We start from the raw sequence: 9623 nt of genomic DNA, 5'->3' as shown, positions 1-9623 counted from the left end.
AGGGAGCAGCAGCTCAGTGCTTTGCGCAGGACCAGCCTTGCAGAACTTAGGGGCTGCTTGGTCCCTTCAACCACAGCAGAAGGCTTTGCTTTAAAAAAAAAAAATACTGGACTGGGTGTGATAGATGCCTCCAGACTTCGCCCCTCCCAGGTCCTCTGCCTGGCTTTGGATTCTTGCTGCTGTTTCTCTCCATAACACCTGGGTACTTCATTGTGGCCAAGCTTCGAACCTACTCCAAGATATGGATCATCATTTTTAAAATCTATTCATCTGTTGATGAGCACTTGAGTTATTTCCATTCTAGGGCTAATATGAATGAAGCTGCTCGGATATCAGTGTACAGGTTTTCGTGTAGACAGACGCTTTTACTTCTCTTGGTGGATACCTGGGAGTGGGGTGGCGGGTGGCGAGGTCATATGGTTTGAACTGCTTTCCAAAGCACTGTACTGCTTAGAATGTTCCTGTGTCCCACGCTGTCCTCGGTACCTGGAATTGTCCGTTCCTTTCATGTGAGTTGTTCTAGTCTGTGCATAGTGGTACTCCATTGTGCTTTTAATTTGCATTTCCCTGATGGCGAATGATATTGAGTGTTTTTAATGTGCTTTTGGCTATATATCTACACACACACACACACACACACACACACTTTTATAAAGAATCTGTTCACATTTTTCATTCTTCCCTTTTAATAGGCTGTTTGTCTTATTATTAACGAGTTGTGAGAGTTTTTTAAAGAAACATCCTGAATACGAGTTCTTTGTCAGATATATATATTGTGGATATTTTCTCCAGTCTGTGGCTTACCTTTATCGTGAACATTTTTAAGTGGATTAAATAACGAATATTGATTTGTTGATTCTCAAGCTTTCATCTCTAGCCCATACCTCCCTTCTAAGTGTTGAAAACCTTTTCTAATTATTTCCATTTGGCTATGAGATGTCTTTATCTGCAGGAAAAGAGTGGGTATGGCGTTAGGGGCTGAGCTTGTGGACTCTGGGATCACACAGTGCTGGGTCTAAGTCCCAGCTCCATGGCTCAGTAGTCAGCAACTGCTTTGCTGAAATCTGTTCTCTGAGCCTCATTTTTCTGGTTTCTAAAGTGAGAGCAATAAATGTTCACCTCCTTGGGCTGATTAAATGAGACAATAACTGTAAAGCACCCAGCGAGGGCACACGAAAGCTGAGCTGTACTGTTAGCACTCTGGTTGCTGGGGCCCATCAGCTCTCCAGCAAAACCAGGCCACACAGAGCTGGCTTCTTCTCTCTGCCTTCTTCCTCCCAGTTCCTCAGGTCGAAAACCTTAGACCCCTCCTCCTCCTCCTCAGTCCCACTTCCTGTCCCAGAATGGCTTCTGCCTCAGCCCCTTCTTCTCTCTGCCCAGGCCCCTGCCCTAGGCAGACCTCCTTCCTTCCCAAATGCTCCCAACATGGCCTCCCTGCCTTCTGCCTCCTCATCTTCCAACCTGCGTGCGGTGGCCACCATTGCTTAAGAAATCAGAAAGCCAGGGCTCCCGGGGTGGGTGTTTGGAGAAGACCACTTCGTAAGGGCAAGGCTGGGCTGTCGCCAGCCTCTCTGGTTATAAATAACAGGCTCTATTCTTAGCGCACCAGCAGTTAGTTCTCCTCTACCTTCCAGAGCCGCCTTGGCTGTCCTTACTGGACACAGGCCATTCCTTGGCCTTTGGCAGGACCCATTCCTTTGATACGTGATCAGAAAATTTAATTATAAAACCAATTACTGATTTCCTGAGCTTTACAAGGGAGACATGAAAGTTTGATTAAATTTGAATTCCTGTTTGGCTGATTGCCAGCCAAGGCCAGATGGGCTTATGGGAAATTTTTGTTGTTGATTCTGTTTTGTTTTGTGGCTGCACTCTTAGGGGGTAGGAGGAGGGGGGCACATTAGTTTTGTGTTGTGGGGTTCCCCTCAACTTGGTGAATGGCTGTTCCCCTGTTGCGATGCATGAGATGTAAATCCCCCAACTGCCGGTTGCCAGGGTGATGGGCTCAGGAATTGAGCTCAGCTAAACAAAGTCCTTGGGTTTTGAAGGGAGAAGCATTTGTTCCCATGCAGAGTGGAGTTGAAGTGGCCCTGGAGAAGGCTGCGCCAAAGATGCCTGCCTGACCAGGGATACAGAAGTGGCTCCCTGGTCACTTCGGAGCAAGCTTCAGCGGTGTGGCTGGGCTCTGCCTGTTTCCAGCTCCTACCCCCGGAGCAAGCACAGCTGCTGAGGCCAGGGGTTAAGGGGTCCAAGGACTAGAGCCCCTGGGTGCCTCTGCCCAGGTGGTCACCTCTCCCCAGAACCTGCAGGGCTGGCCAGCAAGTCAGCCTGCTGGGCCCCCTACAGCAAGGGCCATGGGCAGGTCAGGACTGGAAAGCAAGCCTTCGTCTCTGGCCAAAGCACCTTGCTTTTTCGGATTCTTCTAGGAAACCGAGCAGAGCCTGTGGTACGAGCAGGCGGGGCGAGCAGGCAGGGCTCCAGGTCAAAGTCCAAGCTGGTTCCGGGACCCAAGTTCCTTCCCTAGGAACAGAATGAGAGAACCCTAGTTCCCTGGAAGCTGCCGCCATCCCAGAACAGTTCTTACAAGGGGCATATTTTCCAAGGGTGGTTCTGGGGCCCCACTCAAAAGTGTCTTCCCCATGCCCCGAAGGCCCCAAGTGCCCCAACTGGAGATGGAGCCCTTTGGGTCTTAAAGGTTTTTAGGTCTCTAGGAATCTGGGTTCAAGTACTGGTACTCTGGAGGGAGAAGCATCTCCCAGTGGGGGATTAGCCATCAGCTGAGAAGACAGCCCTGTGCCCAGGATGGGGTCAAACTCCAGCTGCCTCCCAGCTCAGTCAAGGCCTGGCCCAAAAGTGACCCCCCGCACCAGAGAGCACTCGCATTTCTGATGTCCACATGATGCTCCACGCCTCACAAAGCACCTGCATCTTGCCGCTGTCCACACACCAGCCTTGCCTTGATCCCCAGGCTGAAAGAGGTCAAGTGCCTGCAGATTCTGGACTTGGACCTGGGACCTCTGCATCCAGCCCAAGCCCGTTTCTCTGCGCACACAGCTCACAGACCCTGTGCACCCACTTCGATTCTCTCGTTTGCTTGTATGTGTGTTTTTACAAGGTGAACATTTTTTCTAAGGTTTGAATGTTTTTTTCTCTTTTATTTCTTTTTTTATTTTTTAATGCAACTGTTAAATCTTCCTGGTCGAGCTGTAATTAAGGAATTCTGGGTTAGTCAGCCAGGCAGAATTGACAAGTAACCAGGCAGTGCTGGATGGACTACTTTTTCCCCTCTTTAGAAATTCAAGTTTTGCTAGATTGGGGGGAGACAGAGTTATGAAGATGGGGGGGAAAAATGTGTGTAGCCTGGCCAGGGAGGGCCAATTCCCTCCTTAATGTAAACTAGACAATTTTTTTCGTTTTGAAGTTATCTCTGTGTAGGACAGTTTTTTTATACGTACAGACGTGAGGTAGTATGGGAAAGCGAGAGGGCCGGACAGACTGGGATCCAGGCTTTGGTAGGAAGGGGATTGGTGCCCCAGAAGGGGGAAGGGTTCGTGAAGCAGGTGCCTAGATGGGCCCCACTGTTGCCCCCTCCTCCACTGGCACTTTTTTTTTTTCAGGCGAGGCAACCCTCGGTTGACCTCACAGATTGCAAGGACCTCGTCAGCTTACCAGCCCTTATTTTTTTTTTATTTTTATTTTTTTTATACCTACAGCACCTGGTCTTCCTAGGTGGTCTCCCATCCAAGTACTAACCAGGCCCGACCCTGCTTAGCTTCCGAGACCAGACTCCGGGCTTGTTCAGGGTGGCGTGGCCGTAGACCACCAGTGACAGAGGTGACAGCAGGACAGGGACAGCTGTCCCAGGCAGGCGTGCAGTGCACGCGGGCCAGCCTCCGCGCCAGGAAAGTTGTTTCTGCTGTTACCCTAACTCACGGTCTTCATTTTAATAGTGATATGTTTATTTTAATATTAATTCAGAAAACAAGCAGGTTGCCCATCTAGTTCGTGATAGCCCAGATATTAGAACTGACCAAAGGAAGGGCTTAATTTCTTTGTAAAGTGAGGCCAGCCACAGAAACCCACTTTTCACAGAAGGCCAGGGGTCTTACACAGAAATTATGAGCAGAACAGAAATATTGAGATTTGGGAAAGCTCGCCTTGTCCGTGTGAGCTAGGTAAGTGATAGGATTATGCTCATTTTACGGATAAAGAAACTGAGGCTCAGAAAGGGCGAGTGACTTGTCCATGGTCACACAGCGGATAGATGACAGAGCCAGGACCAAGACCCAGGCATGCCTGAGTCCAAAGGCAGGTCAGCAGCCCCGGCCGGACCTAGGGCCCGCAGCCCAAGTGAACATCTCACCTTCACGCTCCTGGTGAAGCCCCCGGTGCCGGCTCTGGGTCAGCCAGCCTCCCGCGGGCTCCACCGGGGAGAGAAAGCTCCTCACTGAAGGGTTAATGGAGGCAAACTCCGCTTTAGGGAGGTGGGGCCCTGGGCCCGCGGCCTCCAATTGGCTGCATCTAATTCTCTCAGATAGAAGCCTTTTCAGATGGGACCTGGCGTGATGCTGCATGTGACTGAGAAGCTGCCATTGCCAAGGGACCACTGTGCGCCCGCCCCGCCTGCCCCAAAGGGCCTTCCACGGCTCCCTGTCCTCTTCCCTGGTCTCCCCCAGCCCTTCCTTTTTTTTCTTTCTTACTTGTCTCCGAATCGCTTTTTCCAATAAGCCGTCGACTCAGTATATCAAACAACTCCCTGAATGGTTCCTAAAGCCTCCCCCTGATAACTGAAGCCTCAGAGTTGGAAACGCATTTATATTTCCGTGGGACGGAGGTTTCAGAACATGATTAAATTTGCATGGGCAGCGAGCAGAATGGCCTCTTCCACACAATATAGACGGCGAGGGAGCAGGATAGAGATAGTCACACAAGCAACTTTGCCAGGCTTATTACTCCGCTGGGAGAAATCAGCCCGGTTTACACAGGCGCATGAGGGCTGGGGCATCACCCCAGACAATCAGAACAAACCTTGTGGCTAGAAACCGTTTGGGCCTCTGTGATTTATAGTTGGCCAGGTTCTTAACAAGGGATTCTGGGGCTGCAACTCCAGAAATAAAAGACATCTTTGTGTGTGTGTGTGTGTGTGTGTGTGTGTGTGCGTGCGCACGTATGCACGCACGCACGCGCGCATGTGGTTTTGGCTGTGTAGTTCTGTGTGTTTGACTATGTGCTGTCTCTGAAGAGAGAGGCTCTAGCTCTCTTCACATCTCAAAGGGGCCTCCTGCACTCCTAAAGTTACACTAAAAACTTACTATGTGCCAGTCATCTAAGCTGCTAGCCGAGGCCTCTGAGAAGAGTAATTCTCACGGAATTTAGAGTTTAGAGAAGAGAAACAAACTCGCAAATAAACAAGAAGTGACAGATAGTAGTCATGCAATGCAGAGGATTTAAACAGGTGCAAGAAATGAGTGGCTGCTTGGAAGTCAAGGTGATGACCACCTGGCTACTGGCCACAGCTCACCCTTGGCCCACAGTGTGACGTAGTAACAGCTGACATCCACTGACTGCTGAGTGTTCACCACATGCTTATGTTATTGCTTATATTACTCCCTGTAACCATCACACACCTCGAGAAGTTGGAACTGTCTAACAGATTTGAATGCTCAGGCTTGGGGAGGTCACACAGGGGCAGAACCAGGAACAAAATCTAGGGTTACCCACCTCCAGATGCCTCCCTAGTTAAAATATTTTCCTCTCCAGACTTCATTTTTCTCATCTGTAAAATGGGATGAGCCCTTATTTGGCTTAGCCCTGAAAATCAAAAAGAGTATTTTTAAAAAATATAAACTTTTATATGAAGAGGTCTGAAAGTTGTGCCCCTGCGTTTGGCTCAGAAGCCCTCGATGGAGCCGATGGCTTGTCAGTGGCAGGGCACCGAGGCTCCTGATTGTCTCCGAATCACTTTTTCCAATAAGCTGTCAAATTAGACAGTTTGATTTATGTTCCACTCCCTTGTCAAAGTTCCAGCAAAAACAGTTTTAGTTCCAGAAGCCCAGTGCTCACCATCACTGGTCCCCCGAGGTGGTGTTCTCACCACCCCATTTACCACAGGGGCCACGGGCGCGCCTGCCTGAACCCAGTGCGAGGCCACGTTCCCTCAAACACCCGAGAGCTCCGATGGCAGCCCAGGCAGCCAGGACGGACGCAGGCCGCCGATGTGGCCCGTGGTTGGTGCTCAGAGGCTGGATAACAATCCTGAGCAGCTGCAGCGGTCTAGAGAACAGAGCCCTGTCCACTGTAGCAATGCGGTTGATTGAGGGCTTTTGATGTCAACCCCCCGAGAATATTAATGGACTATAAACACACTTCAGCAAGGACATAGGGGTGACTCGGATGTGCTTTTGAAGATCAAGCCTCTTACCGAAGGGGTGTGGTAGAAGCAAAAGCACAGGTTTTGTGGGGTCGGAAAGGTCCAGACACATGCCGCTCTGGGATTTCGTTTTCGTCTGTCTCGCTCTCAGTCACTTCTCTGGGTGATGAACTGGCTACAGAAGGTGGGGCTGTTTTTCTGTTGCCCCTCTAAGCACTTATCACAGAAGCAGGTCATTTTTTCAATTATTATACGGATGTCAAAGAAGATTGGTTGTTTATTTGGTTGCGATTTTTCGTTTTGTTTTGGAAAGTTAGTTTTCACCAAACCCCTGACTTATATTGTTTTACTGTGCATTTCGTCCAAGAGGAACATAGCTGTTCTCGATGTATGTGACTAATAAACCACAGTGGCCATCACGTTGAATTCTTACCAGAAGTCACACTGAGCACTTGACTGCGCCAATTCGTTTAAAACTCACAGCGTCCTGTGAGGTACATGCTGTTCTCGTCCCCATTTTACAGATGCGCATCCAGGCGTCCCTCAGAGATATTGCGGGTTCTGCTTCAGATCTGCACAATAAAAGTTTCACAATAAAGTGAGTTGTAATCTTTTTGCTAGTAGAGGGTCTTGCCGTCAACTTGTAAAAAACGTAATGTCCGTAACGTGTGTAAAACAAAGTATGCCTGTCCTGAGACTCTGGCCTGCTCCCGAAGTCCAGTTTCTCTCACAGTATTGCTGTCTAGGGGTGCGGGTGGGCCCCACCTCCCGGGACCCTGGGTGCCCTGCCCGCAAGTCCTGCCGGCCTCATCTGGACAGTGGCACCTATGTCCTGTCTCACATGGATGTGAACAATCTTCTCGCTCTGTAGTTCAGAATCTGCTCCTTCTAAGTCTGACCCCCCTCCTCCCATCTGCGATGCTCGTTTCTCGGAAACCCCAGAGCCAGCGCAGGCAGACTGAGGTTCCCTGGTGATTTAAACGGTGGCCTCTCCCTAAAGGGCTCCCTCCACCACCTGCTGCCTCCCCTTCACAAGCCTCGCTTCTCAGCCAGCCTGCGCTTAGCCCCCAGCCAAGCCACCACTGACCCTCCTGTCTGTGCCTCAGTTTCCCAACTTATAGGAAGAGGGAACATAGATGGCACCATTTCTAAGGGCCCTTCCAGCTCCGACATTGCAAAGCTCCGTCGTCTCTCATCTGATGACGGCACCGGCCTCCTCGGTCTTCTCTGTGGCCTCCCTTCCAGCTCTCCCGCATCCGGTGAGCTTTCAAAAACAGTATCCTTTGCCTCCCCTCCTTGAAGCCCTTCATGGCTTCTCACCACACTCGGAATAAGGCAGACTCCTTTCTGCAACCAGCAGTGCCCTGTGACGGGGTGTCGCACATTGGCCGTGGCAGCCTGCCGGTCTGCCCACCGTGACCCACGTTGCCGATGTCATCAATGTGTGCACTGAGTCCTCACCCAACCTGTGTCCTCAGCTTCAAATTTATGGCTTGCCCCGACATTTCCCTTTCCTTACATATCCCAAATTATTAAAAACAGCTGCTTTATAATTAATCTAACGAATCGTGGAAAAGCACTGTTTTCTGTCTATAAATAATTCCACCTAAAATTCTCCTGGGATGATAAAATGCTGTGACACACCCAATGCATGCCATCTCGCTCCCCAGCTACGATGCTTGTACGTGCAGACACCATCTCTGGAACACAGGGCCGGAAACAGGGCCTCCCAGGTCAGTCAAGGTGGGGTCAGTGGAGAAGGGCCACAGGAGTCGTAAGCAGCCTTCGACCACTAATTCTGCTACTTCCAGACAGTTTCACATTTGTCACCTCCACCTTTGGTGCACCCAGCTCTGTGCCCATCCTTGTCTCTGCCTCACTGGATTCTCAGGGACTTTCCTGTTGAAGAGAGCAGAGACCTTGAGAACCAGCTCCCGATGGGCCCTTCTCTGCTTCCTCATGGCTCACCCTGGTGTGGCCGGACCTTCCCAGGACAAGGAGATGGCACTTGGTGCCCATCTCAGCTTATGGCCCAGAGTTCATTCATCCCTTCATTCATTCCACAAGCAGCAACCTTATAAATGAGCCATCATAGTCAACGAAGCAGAAGCGAGCTCCGCCCTCCTGGAGCTCCCAGTCTCCCTAGAAAGAAGACGTGGACCAGGACACAAACCTGTCGAATTACACACGTTGCGCTGGGATGCGTGCTGTTAAAGAAGAGAATGCGGGAGTGGCAATCTGCTTCAGATGGGGGATAGGGGGTGCGGTCAGGGAAAACTTTGGCGGGGGAGGGGTATATTTAAACAGAGACTGGAAAAACAGGAGGGAGCCAGTCTTGCAAAGACCTGATGTAGCAAGAGGCTCCAGTGCCAAGGCCCTAAGGTAGAATTGGCAAATATATGCAAAGTCTAGGAAGGGGGCAGGGTGGCTGGCAGGTAGCAAGTGACAGCAAAGGACCTCAGGATAAGGTTCAAGGGGAGGTAGGACCCAGACCCTACACAGCCTCGTAGATACAGTTTGGAATGATGGAGAGCAACCCCCACTCCCAGCCCCAAGGAGAGCCCCATCTTGGAGCCTTAATTCACTAGGGCTGCCATAACGAAGGACCACAGACTGAGTGGCTGAAACAACGGAAATTCATTTTCTAGCGGCTCTGGGGGCCGGAAGTCCAAGATCACGGCGTCGTCAGAGCCAGTTTTTCGCCTTGCAGGTGGCTGCCTTCTCCCTGTGTCCTCACAGGGTCTTCCCTCTGACTGTGTCCTAATCTCTTACAAAGACACCAGTCATAATGCGTTAAGACGCACCCTGGCAACCCTGTTTTAACTTAATTACCTCTTTAAAGGCCCTATCCAAGCATAGTCACATTCTGAGGTAGTAGGGATTAGGCTTCAACATATGAGTTTTGGGGGACACAATCAGCTCGTAACAGGAGCCTTCCCTGACCTACTCTTTGATGACAGGGTTGGGTTGTGGTTTGCCATATTTGAAACGCCTGTGGCCAGAGGAGACCAGTCCTAAGTGACCAGTTGCCTCTTTGTTGAAAGGGATGGTTAGCAAGTGTTTGGGGTGATTGGTCGGAATCCTCGAAAGGCAACTGGAGACCTCCAGGTGTGATTCAATGCTATTAATGCAGAGTCCCCTGTGGCCCACACTTTGGGACACTCCCCTTCAACTGTGCAGGGCTGGACAGCCAGCAGCCTAGGCCGTGAAGAGAATGATAAGCTGAGTGAGGAAGGAGGCTGGGGAGGGGTGC

At 50.6% G+C, this 9623-nt stretch overlaps 1 protein-coding gene and 1 pseudogene across 1 annotated transcript in view; one reads left to right on the top strand and one right to left on the bottom strand.

The window, feature by feature from the left end:
* Positions 1-9623, top strand: part of GNAO1 (G protein subunit alpha o1) — a 135077-nt gene that overhangs the window by 99902 nt on the left and 25552 nt on the right. The gene's annotated exons all lie outside the window — the stretch shown is intronic.
* On the bottom strand, positions 3705-3820 carry LOC111739628 (annotated as a pseudogene).

Source organism: Pteropus vampyrus, unplaced genomic scaffold (assembly GCF_000151845.1).
Source record: "Pteropus vampyrus isolate Shadow unplaced genomic scaffold, Pvam_2.0 Scaffold51, whole genome shotgun sequence".
In the NCBI taxonomy this organism is placed as follows: domain Eukaryota; kingdom Metazoa; phylum Chordata; class Mammalia; order Chiroptera; family Pteropodidae; genus Pteropus; species Pteropus vampyrus.
Note: the sequence above shows the minus strand (reverse complement) of the source record. Positions and strands in the feature narration are given on the sequence as shown.